Source organism: Microcebus murinus, chromosome 3, assembly GCF_040939455.1.
Source record: "Microcebus murinus isolate Inina chromosome 3, M.murinus_Inina_mat1.0, whole genome shotgun sequence".
In the NCBI taxonomy this organism is placed as follows: Eukaryota; Metazoa; Chordata; class Mammalia; order Primates; family Cheirogaleidae; genus Microcebus; species Microcebus murinus.
In genome coordinates this window covers 32864303-32880723 of record NC_134106.1, presented here as the reverse complement: position 1 = coordinate 32880723, position 16421 = coordinate 32864303, and the positions used below count along the sequence as shown (strand labels likewise).

The following is a 16421-nucleotide window of genomic DNA, read 5'->3' as shown; positions in this document are numbered from 1 at the left end:
TCCACTCATGTACTAATGGGCACTTGGGTTGTTTCCACATTTTTGCCAAAAGAACAAAGGCTGGTCTGGATGTGGAGAGATAGGGACACTCTTACACTGCTGGTGGCACTGCAAATTAGTACAACCCCTGTGGAAAATAATTTGGAGATATCTCAAAGAGCTAAAAATAGAAATACCATTTGATCCAGCAATCCCACTACTAGGCATCTACCCAAAGGGAAAAAAAGATGTTCTATAACAAAGACATCTGCACTTGAATGTTTATGGAAGATTTTTTTTAATTTGCAAATACAAGAATTAAAGTTAAAATTCAGAAGAGAAAGAAATAACTAATGTCTGGACAGGTGGCAGAGCTTGAAAAAAAGCAAGTCTTTGGTAGCTTAAACTGGCAGAAGTGTGTAGTGTTGCCTGGAAATAAAATAATGCTTAAAAGTTAATTGCCCATTGTGAAAATGGAGGCTGATATGATAATAATCTTTGCTGCATTACTTCCTCAGATAGTCCAAAGGACAGCTGTGAGATCTTAACATCTGTGTCTTTTTAGCTCAATTTTAACCAGCCATCTGTTCTTTCACTTCACTTATAAGGTGGACAAATATAAGTTTGGGCCCAAACAGACCCTTACTTAGATCGTCTTGTCACCTGAATCTGGGCATTTTACTTGGATTCATTCCATTCCTGAATGCAACTGCCTCTGGTTAGATTCCCCAAACTTTTTTGAATCAATATAGACGTGAAAATTGTGTTAGTAGAAATATTTCAGTGGTTAGGGAAAAGATACTCTTAGTTAGTAAACTCTTTAAGGAAAAGCTTCTTGCTTCTAATTTTAGGGGTTATACAATTTCCACCTGAAGCAGCAGCTGTGCTCAAAGCCAAGAAAACAGCTCTTCCTTATAACTTGGGGACTGGGAAAGATCAAGTTTCAGCCCTTGATACCTACAGGAAGTACTGGTATTCTTGATGTTTATGAGACAGTCTCCTGTGACTAATAAATTATCTTAAGAATAAATGAGGCAAAGAGGAGACCTCAACAATAACAAAAGAAAAAATGAGCCAGCAATGTCTTTTGAAGAATTTGCTGGCTTACTGTGCATTGGTAAGTTATCATCTTACTTCTCTGACTCTCTATTCTCGTTTGTAAAGGAAAATAAAAAATTTGATGACAAAATTAAATAGTGAAAATGTGACTGCTCTGAAGACTTAAAAATATTTATAAAGATATGTTTATGCTTTTGTGAATGAATTCAACAAAATTTAATTGAGCATCTAGTGCATGCCAGGAACTCTCCTAGGTTGTAAGATCTACAGAAGAAAAAGAAGGCATGCTTTTTGCCATTGAAGAGCTCACACCATATATATAGCCTGATATGTGTTATAAAAGAAATCTGGACGAGATTGAATTCTAGCATGACAACATTTGGACCTCCACTAACTCATTCCTCAGCGAAACTGGTAGAAATTATTAAACAATAATAATGGTAATGTCTCTGGAAATTGTTTTAAGGGAAAACAGCAAATGAGGAATCATCAATTTTAAAAATCTCTGAAAATTCTATAGGAAAGGCAAGCGTCTGTGGTACTTGAACCAAGAATGCTCCTTCTCTTCCCCCACTCAGCTCAGTGGAAGGGAGCCTCCACTCCATATTTTTGAACGCTCTGTTTTCTATCTCCTTTCAGTTGACATATGGGCAGTGGGGTTTTGAAGTTCTTATACCTTGCACACAACAGGGATCACTAGTTCAGAGGTAACTACCACTTATCCATTTTTCAATCATTTTTTAGCAATGCATTTAATTCTTCAACAAACTTCTGCTAAGATTGGTTTTCTGTAGGACAGACACTATGATGGACCTGAGGATACAAAAACAAATAACACAAAGTCCCTGTTCTCTAGCAGTTCACAGTATAATGGCTAAAGACAGAGAGATTGGGGATGGGGATAATAGAACAATAGGCTCTATGTGCTTTATAATACCTGATGGTGAGGTCAGGAAAGACTTCAGAAAGAAAGAGACACTGAGCTAAATCTTAAAAGCCTGAGGGTATGTTCTTGTGGCAGACAAGGTGGAGTACAGATAGGTGTGGACATACTTTTGGAGGGAAGTGTAGACCACACCACTGAAAGGAACAGCCTGTGCAAAGTAGCCTTTGGTGAAAGATCATGTCCAGGTGAACTGTATCATATCCTTCCCCACTGAGTTATGCAAAGAGATAACAATACATTAACTCCTGATTTTCAAGCTTACAAGGCTCACGGGAAATCAATTAACCTCTTTTTTTAAAAAAACATGCCAGGACTTTAACCTCTTTATCAAAAGTCCTCTTCCTATACATGAACCCCACAGCATCCTCCATTGTTGGGAAAGAACAGAAGAGGAATGAGTCCCCTAGGTCCTCCCGTTCCCTAGAGGTGAGCCTACCTAAGGTGAAGCAGGAAACTGGCCCGCTGCCACATCAAAGCTCACCAAGAACATGCCGACTCAATTTGGCTGATCCAAAATGGGCAAACACGTATTGGAATATACAAATGTCCCCTAACTTGGATGTTCCTAACTTCAGAGAAGAATTCTCAAGAAGTTTGAAGTTAAGCCAGTCAAAGAAAGTATCTGCAAATTCTTTGAACAGAAAGCAGAGTCCTGGTCACTGTTATATTTAACTATGGAGGCGCTGTGTGTCCTATCAACCACCTTGTACATTAAATTAGCCACACCTTACACTCATGTACTCCCCTGCAATATGTGAAGATATATAACATGCATTATTTCATAGGACCATTCTAGGCTAAGCAGTTCAAGTGTCCTCTTGACTAAGAGAAAATAGAACTCTGTGACATGGTCAATGTCACACAGCTAGTAACACAGCCAGAACCTGAGCACAGCTTTTCCTGAGTTTATAATCTAGAATTCACTTTTTGTATTAATTACGGTTTTGTTTTTCTCACATGACAAAAAGTCCAGAGGAGCAGTTCAGGGTTGCTATAGCTCCTCAATAATACTGGTAAGAACTTAAGTTCCGCCTATCTACCACATCTACCTTTCCTTGTAGAGTCGTGCTGGTCCCCTCGTGGTCACCAAATGAATGCTACAATTTGGCTTCGAGTTCACCCTCTGGGAATAAAATTGGTGGAAGGGTTGCAGAGGGGCAAAAGCTGAGCCTGCCCGTTTTTAACAGATAAATATCAGTTTTCCTGAGATCCCACGCAGGGGACTCCCATTGACACCTGTTTGGCCAGAACTATGTAACATGGTCATCCCTAGCTATAAAGGACAATAGGAAAAAGGGTTTTGCTTTTGGACTTCCAAAGTAGAAAAGGCAAAGGAAGGGAGGGTATTAAATGGCTCATGGGTAAGATAAGCATCCACCATATCTAGCACTGACATGTTCGTTGACTTTTTAAATATCATCTCTTAATTTTCATTAAATATAATGAATTATTGCTTAGAGTAGCTCTGATTGGAGGTAGGGAGGAGGAGGTTGGAATGTCAGGATAAATATTTTGAATTAAATAAATATATATCCTTATCTCTTCTTTTCTGGCCTTAGTGCTTTTAGACAGAGATTACTCAAATCTAGGATTCCTCAAACTTGTCTTTAATACATCTGTTCTGTATTTTCTCTTTTCATACATCTGCTTTATACTTTCTTTTCTCTTTTCTTTCAATTTTTAATAAAAAATTTAAACATACACAAAGTAGAGACAGTGTATAATGAATACCTATCAACCACCTGCAACAATTATCATTTTGCCAGTCTTGCTTTGCCTATTCCCTCCCTTTTTCCTCTGGAATATTTTATGCAAACTCATTTCATTTTTGATATGCCAAAATGAGTTATTTCTATATGCCTTAAATTTAGTTTTACTTCTTTAAACAGGAGAACTTACAAGAGTTTTAACATGATTTTGAAAAAAAATTAATCAGGGGATAATTGTTATTTGGAAATTCTCTTCTCTTTCTCCTGGTATTTTGACCTCTTGTTACACAAGAGTAACAACAAATTGAAACAAGTATAGAGATAAATTTTAAAAAGAAGAAGCTAAATTTCAAAAGAGCTAGAGGGTTAAGCCAAGTTTCAGCAACCCCTTAGGGAGAACCTATCTACTATGCAAAGCAAAATTTATACCCCCTCCTTAAGATTTAGGTCACAGTTCTGTGCCATGTAAGCTATTCTTGACAATTAATAATTATACTAATTATATCCCATTCAGGTTTATATTCTTTGGCATTAAAAAAAAGTTTTCTAAATCTGAAACCATGTGCTAGATAGTAGCTTAGAGGAACTGCCACAATACCCTAAATGAGAAGCTGTTCAAAATAACAGCTCCTTCTCTTTTAGAGATTTTGAATACCTTGACGCTCTGCTGTCTTTTTCTTTAAGACCAATAATCTAGAGCATTAACATCTATTCCCAGTTAAATAAATATGTATTTATTCATTCACAGTGTCATTCGTTTGTTCAGCTATTCATTTGTATATTAATTCATTCATTAAACATTTCACAGGTTCCATATAGATGCTATCACTAAAAGCATTAAGGAATAAGACCCTGGTAAGAAACCATAATTGTGTCTCTGTTTTCATAAAGCTAAGTAAACCCACACCCTAAAAGTTCTACGTGGGAATCAGGTAAAAATTGGTTCTGTGCCAAACATTTGGACAGTAGAAAAGGCCAATCTCAAAAGTGTATTTGCAAAAAGTGTACAGTGTCAGGGTAGGAAATGGGCCGGGATGAAAGGATCTCTATATGTGTATTTTTATCATCCATGTGTTGGATGAAGCGGAGAACTGCCAGATAGCTTCTTTTCGACAGCTTGGAGTTACTGTTGGGAACAGATCCATGTATGGAAGCGAAAGCCGAAAGGCACAGATAAGCTGAGATCCAGCTATGCAAACCATGTTTAGAGACACTTAAAGGACAAGCATCCCAGGTCCTTTCTTTCTGGTAAATTTAGAGAAGCCGTCATACCACACCGGATCCTTTTTCACATCCAGCCCATGCGGACCGAGCAGCCAAGGCTTGACAGAGGTAGGTGCAGGGCTTTTGTCACGAAACTTATCTGAAGGATCATTTGCAAATATTCCCTCCAAAGCCCTTGATGTCCTTTAGGAGAAGATCCCAAGTAATATTTTGGAAAAAAGAAAGATTTGGGTTGGGGCTGGTGGCTAAGATGTATGTAACAGGGCAGCTTGGCTACGGAAGGAAAGTGACAGCACAGATTTGCTGCCAAGTAAAATCCCTTTATCCTGGGTCACTTACCATGCAGATTTTTGCGGATACGAGTCTTCTTCAATATTGCCAGTACCTTTTGGAATGAGCCACAGCTTCCGCGGGGTTCTGCTACTCCTTGTGTATTTTAGGCTAGGGTAGGTGGGATTTGTCTTTTTCCTTGCTTGTTCTCCCGAAGCCAGCAAAAACTCGCATGTGTGACTCGTTCTTCCTTAGACATAGGAAGAGCTGCTTGTAAACGACATTATTATTTTTGGCAGCTGAAGTCATTTTTGCAGTGTTTCTCAGCAGATTGGAGGTTGATTACATCCTGTTCAAAGATTCTTGGGTTACTTTCACAAACATGGGGTCTTGCGCAAGTTAAAGTTGCTGAAACCATCTGTAAGCACTGGACTTTTCTCAGTACCTTTAAAATATTTTGTTTCTTTCTGTATTGTTAGTGACTGAACACTTAGAAACTTGAAGGGAAATGTTTCCAAAGGTTATTATCATTTTGTCACCAGTGATGTTTTGAGAATAATAGATTGTGGCAGAATATTAAAACTTATATGTCTTGGGAGTCCAAAGGTGAGAGTGTGAATGTGAAGACAATAGAATACTAGTTAACCAATCAAATCATAAAAATTGCACTGTGAGATGCTACTCCAGCAAATTACCAAATTGTAGTTATTAGATTAAAGCAGATCTTTTAAAATTGTTAGCAAATAAGCGAACTCCTGCCAATCTCAATAGTCAAGGAAAAAAAATTTAGGTCATATTTATAAAACATGTGTCTTTTTCCAAGATTTAATGTAAATAATTCTTATACAAGATAATGAAATTGAAATTCAAAATTTATCTTGTTGAGAATAATATGTCTATAATTCAAGTTAGATTTGAACCCACTCCTCATTTAGCAAAGTTTTCAGTTTTATAATAGTGTATAAGGCAGAGGGAAAGACATGTTGAATGTGATTTTCCTTTCTTGATGATAGACACGGCATGGAAAATGATTAACAGACAAGTGTAAGAAAATAATAAAAAATAGTTTGTAATACTGACCAAGGAGATATTCTTTGGATAAATTCGATGTTTGGGAAAGGCAATTAATTCACTTGACAGATATGGATGAAATTACTAGTTATATGGTGGTTTCTTCCAAGCTGTGACTGTTCCATCACACTAAAAAAGTGGCAGAGAAAGAGAAAATGTGGTTTTATTTCAATAATAATAATACATGGTCATTATTAAAATAATTATAAAGCTAGAAGATGGATTTTTTCATCAAATCATTGTTTTACATGCCTATTTACATTGGCCACGCATTAAATTAACAGCACAATTAAACATACTCTTTTTACACTTCTAAAATAGGATATTTTACTTCACTTAAAAATGCTAATATTCTATAACTGAAAAGGAGAAAGAGAGAGAAAGAGGGAGAATAAACTGTGCCCTTTTTTTTAAACTAACAGAGACAAGCTGTCATAACTTCAGCTAAAGTGGAACAGGCCTACAAAAAGATGGCTTTAAAACACTTAATTAAACACTACATACCAGCCAGCTTCCCAAAAGGAACAGCACAGCAGGAGTCTTTGCAATTTTCAATATGTAAAAGGTTCATATAAATGATGCCACTCATATTTGCGAACAGATGCAATGCATACATGACATCAGCTACTGTGTTTTCATTTCCTCACTGCCAAGTACATTTCAAGTGTGCACTCCTCATGAGAAATGTCTGCGCTTGTTTTTTCTCTTGCAAACAAATTCAAGAAGTGAAATATAAGTAACAGAGAATTGCTTACTGCTATTTTTTGTATATAGTATGTCAACATTTATGATAGGAATTTAATGACAATCAAGTTATTTGCCCTTTTGACTCATGACTTGTTAAGTATTGAGTGATGACTATGCATGTAGGACATCTTAAGGAGATCATATTTTAAGAGGAAAATTGGATGTGTTGGCAGTCTCACGTGGAAAAAAAAGATCTTAATGCTTCATGTCATAGTCAGCTGAGGTATGAAGCAAATTCATGGTGGCCAAGTGTGACAAAAAAGTTGAATTAATTCCAAATAGCATACAGCACAGGTTTGTGACATCTGTCTGCAGGATGGGACCAGACTGGATGGCTTGTGCTACAATGACAAGTACTTTTCAAGGGCTTTGGTAGAGAACAATATTCCCAGGTTGGGAAGGTAAGAGTACGGATTTACTTTTCCTGAAGCAGGAGAAACTTTGACCCACAGGAAAGGTCATTATGTTTCAAGGGAAAAACACACACACACACACACACAATTGGTTATTCTATTTTTTAAAAATCCCCTTGCTCAAGTAATTAAAAACTGTGAGACATTGAGTGATCTCAGACAGAACACCAAAGATATCAAGAACTTTAAAAATGATACAAAAAGCATAAAACCAGGAGAAGGTGCTGGTGAGGAATTTGAAGACCAGAAAGGCTATATGATTTCTCCAAGGTCATCAGTAGAAAGTGAAGGTTCCCTAGAATCCAGGTATCCTGGTATTCTGATCAGCACTGATCTGCCCGTGCAGTACCTCTCTCAATTTTTTTTATCTTAAACTCATATGATATTTTCAAGTCTCATGACAAAGTCTTAGAAGAAAATTATGTGACAGAATTTTTGATGGTAGTATTAAAGTCTATGAAGTAATGAAAGGGAAACAAATTCAAATGGCACTTCATGCTGGTGAGGAGAAAATGGCCTTTCTTATACCATTGACTTCTTCCCCTGCAATGAGCCATGGTTTTCAACTCTGTGATTTAGATCACTTAGGGTAGGTGATGTCCACATTGTACCCTGATGAACTAAATGTCCTCATGGGGTGCAGACAAGAGTAGCTCATTTTTTAATTCATTCCATAAAATTCGAACATGCAGCCAAGATTGAGAACCGCTTCCTTTTTGCAATAAAATAAGCAATAACCAGTCTAATTTATTTCAACAGGGGAATTTAACAAAACCCCAGCTGAAGATAAAAAAAATAAGATACTCTTTCCCAGAAAAATGATTTCTTTGAAAGTTTTATTGCTGTAATCTTTGCTGACAGGGAATTCCTATTTAAAAGTTTTAGCATATTTAAAAAGAAGCGTTCTCTATAATAAAGGATTGATATTGATCTACTTGATATCTCCTCTTATACTCCTTAGCCTGAATCCTATGTGAATGCTAACCACAATTATTGAAAGATATATGTATATGTGATATTTTGATTCTTAACTACAGCTGCTAAATGTAATCTTATATTGTTTTAGCAAATTATCAGGCAGCCATCTTGAAAAGACGTAATTTCGGATAGCAACAATTTTCTACAAAATGGGTAATTTTTTTTCTGAAAAGAAAATGCCATGCTTGCTTCATGCTTAATTTTTTTTAAATTTTTTTCACCTTCTATCTTTCTGGTAAGTGCCAAGAAGTTTGGAGAAAGAGTACATAATTTTTGCAGAAGATATATTAATTTCTCACATAATCAAAATGTATGAATAAGGAAGTAATACTAGCCAAAATACTAAGAGGGTATATAGAGTCCATGACAGACTCCTTCCAATTAAGTAGGAGATAAAGACTGTGCTTTCAGAGCCTTGGAAAGAAGATTCTGGATAAATGCTGGTAGAGATCAAATAAATAACTCCTTTAGATTTCACTTCATGATAAGGAAGACTACTCAAGTCAGTATTTGGAGACGATGATTAGAGTGATCAGTGCTGAGGGTGACTGGAATCAGTCTGAGTTTATTTCTGGCTTTTCAGTGTATTAATGGCAGTGAGACTTTGGACAGGGAACCTAATTTTTTAAGCCTCTGGTTTCTTCTCTATAAATGATAGATAATAACATTAATGACCATGTTGAAGGGATTAAATGGCAAAACCCAAATAAAGAGTTTAGCATAGTAACCAATTAACAGAGGTATCATCCTTCAACATCAAATGAATTTCCTACAAGAAACTGATTCATTCTCCTATTACTAGAAATGTTAAACAGAAGAGCAATATCTTTTCTAGGAGCGTATAGATGAATTCTTAAATATCTTTCAAGTCCAAGTTTCTTAACCTATCTAGCACTAGTGCTGAGCATCTGAAATATATTGATTTTAATACTCTTTGATTGACTGATGATGAACATTAAATTCATTTTCTTCTTCAAATCCTAACATGAAGATGAGCCTGAAAACGATCCTTCCTTCCTCCCTCCCTCCCTCCCTCCCTCCCTCCCTCTCTCTCTCTCTCTCTCTCTCTCTCTCTCTCTCTCTCTCTCTCTCTCTCTCTTTCTTTCTTTCTTTCTTTTTGACAGAGTCTTGCTCTGTTGCCCTGGGTAGAGTGCTATGGCATTGATCTAGCTCACAGCAACCTCAAACTCCTGGGCTCAAGTGATCCTCCTGCCTCAGCCTCCTCAGTAGCTGGGGCTATAGGCATGTGTCAAGACATCTGGCTAACTTTTTCTGGTTTTAGTAGAGGCAGGGTTTTGCTGTTGTGCAGGCTGGTCTTGAACTCATAACCTCAATAGATCCTATCACTTTGGCCTCTCAGAGTGCTCGGGTTACAGGGGTCACCCAACTCACCCAGCCAAAAGCCATTATTTCTGATATAAAAATAAATAAACATAGATATACATTCATTCATGAATATTAAGAGACATAAAAAAATCTTTCAAAGATGAAGTCATACCATAATAGAAGACAAGGGGACCAGTTTAATAATGAATGTCTTAAATCATTTTCTGAACAAGATATGTTTTAGGTAAATGAGATAAATATCCACTGAATATTTACTCTATACAGAGAAATGTCTTGGATTCCAATTAATAATAATATAAGATAATAATTATAACTCTAGACCATTAACCTGCCAAGCAACATGCCCTCTGAGAGACAAGATGCAATCATACATAAAATGACATTATGAACCATTATCATTACAAGCTATTTTGTTGAATTTAATATAAAGAAACATAATTTTAACAAACGATTTTTAAATCTTCATGAATTTTACCATTGCTTTAGTTACATGGATAAAACACATTCTATGAAATAAAGTCTTTTGGGGGGAGAGTAAGAACAGGAGTTCCAGATTCAGACAAATCCACGTTCAAATCCCAATTAAATTATCTTGATACATGTGGAACCCTTAACTACCTTCCAAGAACACTTCTAACCAGGTTACATGCATTAACTTGTTAATCCTGACATTACTCTATGAGATAGTCACCCATTTCACAGATGGAGACTCTGACACATAGAAAGGTTAAATAATATGCCCAGCATCACACAGCTAGTAAACTGAGGAGTCAGGATCCGAAAGCTGTACTTAGCCTCTGTGCTACACTGTCCCACAGTCCTCTCATGGCCTTTTCACATTGGAAGCAAATAACAAAATTAACGTGTGAAAAATATTTCTTGCCAGCACTACACTGAATAAGAGCAAAATGATGTTATTTATTCTTCTCAGTTTACTGCTCATTTATTTAATTTCATATGTTTAATGAATAAGCTAATCGTCTGAAATAGTTTTTCTAAGTACCAACTATATAAAAAATAACATTAATTGTTCTTTATAAACTAACATTTCCAAATTGTCGAGTGGATATTTTTCAGAGATAGAGGTTAAATGATTATTTTGTGACTGTATTCCATCCTCATACTCTCTCTGCCTATCATATTAATCATTTCAATAAACATACTTCAAAATTCCCAACATCCTTCCCCCTACTCTTCAACATCATACAGAAAGATGATTTGGATAAAAATGAGAAAATGAGATAAGAATCACTGAAATGAAAGTGAGTATTGTATGCAGGAACCCATCTCACATACATATTAAATTGTATTAAATTTTGATTCATAAATATAAAATGAAGAACAAGAAATCCACTTGACATTCAATTTACCTAGTAGATTATGCTTATGAGCATAGGGCCTTGGGGAACTCAACCCACAATTTTCACCAATATTGTGAGTTGTGCATTTAGTTTTATAAAAATTGCAATGAAATATATTTTAACTCTGGCAATACAAATTAGTTAATAGAGAAACTGGTTACTTTTTTATTTTTGCCGAAGGAATTTAATGAAAGTTTGTCTTTTCCCCCCTCACTTTCTAGCATGCATGTGCAGAGGAAGAGTGGTCAAATCCACTTTCTAGTACTCTATTACCATGCTATCACACATTCAAAGATCGCATAGTATACTATTTTCTCAGAGATGATACTATTAACATTTAACATGTAAATATTCTTTTGCCTTAAAAAGATAAATATATACATTGATACAAGCATAGGAAAGGAAAAGCAAATAATAATATTAGAGACTTAAAACAAATACTTGAGTTCCTTCAATTCCCATAAATCTATAGACTGTGACAGACTTCTTTTTTTAAATTATCAACAGTCAAAAACCATATCAATAATAAATCATGGTAATTTATAAAATTATATTATTATATTATACACCTGCCTTCTTGGGCAATTTAAAACATTGAAAAACAAAATGAAACAAGAATAAAATGTGCTAAAAACAAGATTCCAATGTTATATTATTAAAAAACCTAAATTTAAATAACCTTTATGTATTTAGCTTATATGCAATAATGGGTCCCAAAGCCAAGGTGAAGGCCTACGCTCTTCTTGTTTTCATGTCAAGGATTATATTCATTTTGTCTGTTTGCTTTTCTATCTATACTCATTGGCCTAAAAAGCATTAAATGGAACATAGCAGAAAGTTATTGCAGAATTGATATGGATGCTGGGCAGGGGGGATTTTCATTCTTCTGAGAACAATATTAGGATGACATCTAGAAATGACCAAGACAATATTTGATGCCTCCTGGTCTGATTTCAATTTAGGATGAAGAGTATAGCAGAGTGGAAAGGTAGAAAGAAAAAATTCACTTGATATATCAATCTCCTGCATATAGCTCTATCTGAAGCCAGGGCCACTCTTTGCATCCACAGGGGGTGATATATTCTTATTGCTAAGCTTTGGTCAGGTCCCACCTGAGTAGTGGATGAGATGGGACCAGGGATTGCGCTCCCTGCTAGGCAGGCAAGAGGCAACTCCCGAAAGGGCTTGATGTGGCATAAACCAAAACAGAAATCCACCCACCCACTGAAGCAGTTGAAGAAGACATTTCTCTTCCTTAGTCTGTTTTCCTATCTGACTAGGAGATGTAGTGGGTGATTTCTAGAAAGCTATTTGCCTGTAAGTGTCTGATTTACTTGTAGATCCATTTCCCAAAGTAAAGAAGGTTGATCACATGCATATTCATCAAAAAAAGCACCCAGGTCAAAAGAGAGTGCTTGCCAATCAAAGGATCTAGAAACTGAGGGAGATACATGAAAGTTGGCAACATTATTAAAAATGCCAGTCTTCTAAAGTGAGCAAGAATGTGTGGTTATTTTTAGCTGTTTGCTAATTTATGTTGAAGAACTGAAAATAGTGGAAATATTATACAAAGGGGATCTACACATCTTAATAGATGTACCAGAGTGCTAACGTCACTGGTGCATTGGTGACGTATCTCAAACAACACCCCAGCCAAACACAAAATAAAGCAAGATAAGGAGATAGAGAAGGCTGGAGAAAGGAGAGCACTTTTTAATAGGGTGGTCACAGGAAATGCAATTTGAGCAGAAAACTAAATGAAGTGAGGAAACAAGTCATGTGAATAACTGGGGAGAAGATTTCCAGACGAAGAGAAAAAAGCAGCAGACGCAAAGGCCTCGAGGCAGGAACATACTTGATGTGTTCAAGGAACAGTAAGCAGCCCAGTTAGGCTGGATACAAAGTAGGAGAATTTTAAAAACATTACGTCAGAGACATAGCCAGCAGCTAATTCATTATGTCTTTGGGGCCCATAGATTTGGCTGAGGGTGCTAGGAAGCCACTGGAGGATTATGACCTGAGAAAGCAAATGGTCTAATTTATATTTGTAAACATTCTTTCTAGCTGCAGTAGGCAGGATAGACTGTAGAGAGGCAAAAGCAAAAAAAAAAAAAAAAAAGGCAGATGATAAAAAAATACCTTCATAAGTTGATTGCCTATGTAACTGATCATCAGAACAAACATAGTTTTAAGAGTGAAAGAGGGAGCACTTAATAATTAATTAACCTGGATCAATATCAGCAAACTGGGACTGTCCCAGACAAACTGGGACATATGTTTTCCCTAACTAAAGGGCTATTTTCAAGAATAAGTGAGTACTGAGTATGTGTTGGCAGCTAAAATTAATAGTTTCAAACTTTTTCACCAATAGCTAGATTTAGAAGATATTAATGGACCATGGGCTAAAAATAATTTTATGAAAGGATAAACTAGGGACGAACAGGTTAAACTCAGGTAAATTAATTCTTTACTGAAGGAAGTCTTGGGGCTTTTAAGAGGTTAATCTGCCTTGGGAATATCTAAGCACTGTTAATAGTGATTCAATGTTTCTCAAAGTAATTTGTTCAGAGATTTTATTTTTTTAAGGAACTAATTAATATCTTGTGACTATAGTCCAGCCTCCCTGGAACTCAATGTGAGAAAGGTATGGTCCAGAGAGAGGAATGGGTGCTGAATTTGATTCAAGGATTCAATCCAGAAATTTTAGGTAGATTTTTGGGTAGATAGGCAGAGGCATGAGGAACTCCAAACTATGATTTTTTTTAAAAAAAATTAATTGACCAATAAAATTTTATATTTTCAGGGTGTACAACATGATATATACACACACACACACACACACACACACACACACACACACACACACACACACACATACACCTGAATCACAGTTTAGAAACAATGGCATGCTGATTCAGCTGCTATCAAAATCGCAAGGTTGTTATGATCGCCTAGAGATGGAAAGAGGCCTTTGCCCATTTTCCATGAAAATCTAATATTTGCTTTGTGCTTATGGTTCTATGAACTTTAGTTTATGCCTGGGAGTTTTTAAACGTAAAGACTTTGGCTGAGTATGGTGGCTTATGCCTATAATCCCAGCATTTCTGAAGGTGGAAGCAGTAGGAACACTTGAGGCCAGGAGTTCAAGACCAGCCTGGACAAGGTAGTGAAACTGCGTCTCTACAAAAAATAAAAACTTAATCAGGTGCAGTGGCACTTGCCTGTAGTCCTAGCTACTTCAGAAACTGAGGCACTGATCACTTAAGCCCAGAATTTCCAGGCTGCAGTGAGCTATGATGGTGCCAGTCACCACAATTTACATTGCAGCCTGGGTGACAGAGCAAGATCCTATCTCTGAAAAAAAAAAAAAAAAAAAAAATATATATATATATATATATATATATATATATAAACCTTCTTGGTGTTTCATATTCTTCAAAGTTAAAGACAATGAGCCAGAAAAAAGAGATTCTGAATTGATCACTGACGCAGAGGACAGCAGAAACATGCATGGAAAACTAAAATATGAAGGCAAGAAGATAAGTTCAGAAATGAAAGGAGCACCTGAGCTGGTGAGATAAGCAAGTAGAAGCTCTCCCTAGTCCTGGGACAGAGGCTGCTGTCTGCAGCTGGCTTCCCCACAAACTCTGATGGAGGTCGTGTGGGCAGCCATCAACATTTGGGAACTATCACCAACTTATAGACACTGGTTTACGAAGGACCCATAAAATTTTAAAAGCTACTTAAGGAGTACACCTCTAAATCTCTTTTTCTACCTAGTATTTCCTTGTGGAACAACTGCCCTTTTGCTTCTGTAACTACTACTAACAATGGGAGCTAGCACATAAAGCAATTCCTATGCACCAGGCACTTTTCTTAGTGCTTTTACATATAATAACTCATGAAATCCTGACAATAACCATAAAGGCTGGATCCCATTATCATCCCTATTTTAAGATGAGGAAAATGAGACAGGGAGAGGCTATGTAAACCTGTTCAAGGTCACACAGATATTATAATTAATAGTAGTGCTGGACAAATCTGTCTCCAGATTCAACATTATTATACACTCCACTATGGGCAAATGCAACACAGAGATTAACTAGGAAAAGTATGTTCTTTTGTCCTGGACCACGAGTTACAGTCCTTAGGATTATATAGAACATGATTCTTATTCCACCTGACATCCCTTGAAGTCTCTACTGACTAGCAGTTATGACGTTTCTCTCAAATTTTCTCTATGGCTCCAGTTCCTTTAGTTGATCCTCTTAACATATGTATGTGAATTCCTTCCTACTTTAATGCCTCAAAATTCTTCTTTGAATGTGCCCTAGTTTCTATTTTATTATGTAATTAGTTTGTGTGTTGAGGGGTTTGACAGCTACAACTCAGCCAAGAGGCACTTTTTAAGGTAATTGTGAGAGCTCCATGAGCAGGACCTTGAGACCCACCCCTGGTAAGCTTTAATCTGTTAAGACTTCTGTGGATCTTAAATGTTACCCAGACTATTTTCACTCTGCCACTTTGATATCTATTGTAAACATAGTAAAAATGGCTTTACATCATCATCCAGTACTCTGACAAAGTATGTAGACAAAGCCAAGGACAGGGCCATGTAGCATGCCACTCACCCACTATCATCCAGAGTCAGCATTCTTCAAGCACAGTTGTTAGTAAGGGTTCCATTCAGTTGAATTACCATTCTGTCCATATTTCTCCATTAGCTCCAAAGTATTATACTTTTGTTTAGTTACGTCAAATATCCTAGTAAACATCACAAATCATTTGTCCACAGTGTTTCTTTTTTTTTTTTTTTTTTTTTTTTTTTTTTTGAGACAGAGTCTCGCTTTGTTTTCCAGGCTAGAGTGAGTGCCGTGGCGTCAGCCTAGCTCACAGCAACCTCAAACTCCTGGGCTCAAGCGATCCTCCTGCCTCAGCCTCCCGAGTAGCTGGGACTACAGGCATGCGCCACCATGCCCGGCTAATTTTTTTATATATATATCAGTTGGCCAATTAATTTCTTTCTATTTATAGTAGAGACGGGGTCTCGCTCTTGCTCAGGCTGGTTTTGAACTCCTGACCTTGAGCAATCCACCCGCCTCGGCCTCCCAAGAGCTAGGATTATAGGCGTGAGCCACAGCGCCCAGCCCACAGTGTTTCTTGATCCTGCAGGTTTTAGATCCCTGAAGTTTATAAAATTAGACTGACTTGAATATGGACGTTAAAGTTATATTTGTTTATTTGCAATCTTATAGTTCCTATTTCGATCTACAGAATTCCTCAAAGACTACTGATTGGTTCAATGTTATCTTCAAAA

The 16421-nt window shown here is 36.7% G+C and overlaps 1 protein-coding gene and 1 long non-coding RNA gene across 8 annotated transcripts in view; one reads left to right on the top strand and one right to left on the bottom strand.

Annotated features, from left to right (window-relative positions):
• Window positions 1-5466, bottom strand: part of LOC105884539 (uncharacterized) — a 54306-nt gene extending 48840 nt beyond the window's left edge. Inside the window, exon 1 of the long non-coding RNA XR_012918545.1 lies at window positions 5257-5466. This is a non-coding gene — a long non-coding RNA (uncharacterized LOC105884539). The remainder of the gene's footprint in view (window positions 1-5256) is intronic.
• SLC8A1 (solute carrier family 8 member A1) overlaps window positions 4877-16421 on the top strand; it is a 366483-nt gene continuing 354938 nt past the window's right edge. For 4 of the 7 annotated variants that reach the window (XM_076000699.1, XM_012788542.2, XM_076000700.1 and 1 more), the window contains exon 1: window positions 4878-5025. The gene's annotated coding sequence lies outside the window, so the exon portion shown is untranslated. Of the gene's footprint in view, window positions 5026-16421 lie in introns of all 7 variants that reach the window. The other 3 variants (XM_076000702.1, XM_076000701.1, XM_012788537.2) reach the window with 2 other exon arrangements.